This window comes from Rhincodon typus, unplaced genomic scaffold (genome assembly GCF_021869965.1).
Source record: "Rhincodon typus isolate 14 unplaced genomic scaffold, sRhiTyp1.1 hic_rhity00008778, whole genome shotgun sequence".
Taxonomy (NCBI): domain Eukaryota; kingdom Metazoa; phylum Chordata; class Chondrichthyes; order Orectolobiformes; family Rhincodontidae; genus Rhincodon; species Rhincodon typus.
In genome coordinates this window covers 6,187-8,503 of record NW_025974416.1, presented here as the reverse complement: position 1 = coordinate 8,503, position 2,317 = coordinate 6,187, and the positions used below count along the sequence as shown (strand labels likewise).

Sequence of the window (2,317 nt, the reverse complement as noted above, 5' to 3'; positions counted from 1 at the left end):
ACCTACTAACCTCATCCCGCCCCCTGGACTGACCTATCTCCTCCCTACCTCCCCACCTACACTCACCTTTTTACTAGCTCCATCCCCGCCTCTTTGACCAGTCTGTCTCCTCTCCACCTATCTTCTCCTCTGTCCGCCTCCCCCTCTCTCCCTATTTATTTCAGAACCCCCTTCCCCTCCCCCATTTCTGAAGAAGGGTCCAGGCCCGAAATGTCAGCCTTTCTGCTCCTCTGATGCTGCTTGGCCTGCTGTGTTCATCCAGCTCTACACCTTGTTGTCTCTGATCCAGAATTATCTCAGCTTTAAATATACACACAGATTCTGCCGCCATAGCTCTCTGCAGCAAGGAATTACAAAGAGAGACCACCTTCTGAGCAAAGAAATTCCTCCTTGTCTCACTTGTAAATTGAGATCTGTTTATTCTGAGACTATGCCCTGTTGTCTCTCCCATGAGGGGAAACATTCTCTCAGCATTTACCCTCTCGAGCCCCTTACGAATTGTGTATTTCTCAATGAGCTCACTTCTCATGTTTCTAAATTCTAGTGAATAGAGTCCCAACCTGTTTAGTTTCTGTTCATGAGTCAGTCTTTCCACACCAGGGATCATCTTAGTGGATCTTCTTTGAACTGCCACTAATGAAATTATATCTTTCCTAAAATAAGGGGACCAAAACTGCCCACAGTACTCCAGGTGTGGTCGCGACAGCACCTTGTACAGTTGCAGTGAGACATCCTTACTGGTACACTCCAACCCCCTTGAAATAAGGGCCAACATTCCATTACCCTTCCTGATTTGCCTTCTACCTGTGTGCTAGCTTTGTGTTTCATGCACAAGTCCCCCCAAGTCGCTTTGTGTGCAGCTTTCTGCAGTTCGTTTCCATTTAAATAATCTATTCTTTTGTTCTACCTTCCAAAATGAACAACTTTATTTTCCCTCATTATACTCCATTTGCTGACATTTTTCCCACTTACTCAACCTATCAATCTCTCCGTAAACTGTGTACTCCATTGCGACCTTTCTACCTATTTTTGTGCTGTCTAAATTTGACTACGGTACTTTCACTTCCTTCCTCCAAGTCATTAATATGTTGTGGTCCCAGTACTGAACCCTGAGGAACTCACTAGTCACAGTTTGCCAACCTGAAATGGAACCCCTTGCTGTTTCCTGCCCATTAGCCAATTCTCTATCCATACTAATATACTATCTCCAACACTGTGGGCTCTTAGGTCATAACCTTTTGTGAAGTGACTGGTTGAACACCTCTGGAAGTGCAAATACAATGCATCTGCTGGTTCCCCTCTATTCACTCTGATTGAGACTCTCAAACTCTTGACATGATTTCCCTTTCATGAAGCTATGCTTGATTAGATTATGAACTTTCAAATGTTCTGCTATTACTTCCTTAATTGATTCCAACAGTTTTTCAACAATAGATGTTGGGCTAATAGGCTACAGTTACCTGCTTTTTGCCTCCTTTCCATTTTAAAAAGGGGTGTCACAATGGCAGTCTTCCAATCATCTGGAATCCCAGGAATTTTGGGAAATTACAATCAACCATTGCATCCGTTCATCTCCAGGGTCAGTGGGGGACACAGCCAGCATTTTCTGGAAATAATCAGTCAACAAGTAACGTTAATGAGAAACCAGTGCTAGCATATTAAAGCAACAGGCTCTAACCTATACCCCTTCTTCCCAATCTGAGCTAAATAAGTTCAACAGCAGAAAGCATCAGGTCTCATGGGGTAGCACACTGGGAATCAAACCTGCTATTCGTAGAGTTGTCTCAAAAGTTCATTTTTTCATAAGTATGCAAAATTCCCCAGTCGACCAGTTGGGTACACTTGTGTTAACAGAAAACACAGACCAGGTTTCTGCACTTAACAAGAAAACCTATGGCTAAATAGTCAATCAAAAACGGTTGCCATCTAACTACGAGTTACAACTTTATCCCCCTTTTTGAAAACACATACAGACCCACACACTTCTTTTATATAAAAAAAAAATTGGTGTTATTGGGTGGAAGGAAGAAAATACTGGTGAACAGGTCAATTTCACCAGTCCTCTGGATTCAATTGAGTGTTCCTTTTGTTTCCTTAGTCCTCCAGTTCTCTGATCACTTCCTTTAAATTCTTCCACATCTTCACAGGAGGCACAGAGTGACTGGTTCACAGATTATAAAGCTTCTGATTTATCAGTTAAAAAGAACAGCTTACAGCAACTGGTGAGAGAAAACAACTCATTTTCATCAGGGATAACAAGGTGTAGAGCTGGATGGACACAGCAGGCCAAGCAGCATCAGAGGAGCAGGAAGGCTGA

General features: G+C 42.9%; 1 long non-coding RNA gene across 1 annotated transcript in view; it reads right to left on the bottom strand.

Moving 5' to 3' along the window:
• Positions 1 to 1,319: 1,319 nt before the first annotated feature.
• The window catches only part of LOC125482325, a 3,914-nt gene continuing 2,916 nt past the window's right edge, over positions 1,320 to 2,317 (bottom strand). The window contains exon 3 of the long non-coding RNA XR_007261608.1: positions 1,320 to 1,606. This is a non-coding gene — a long non-coding RNA (uncharacterized LOC125482325). The remainder of the gene's footprint in view (positions 1,607 to 2,317) is intronic.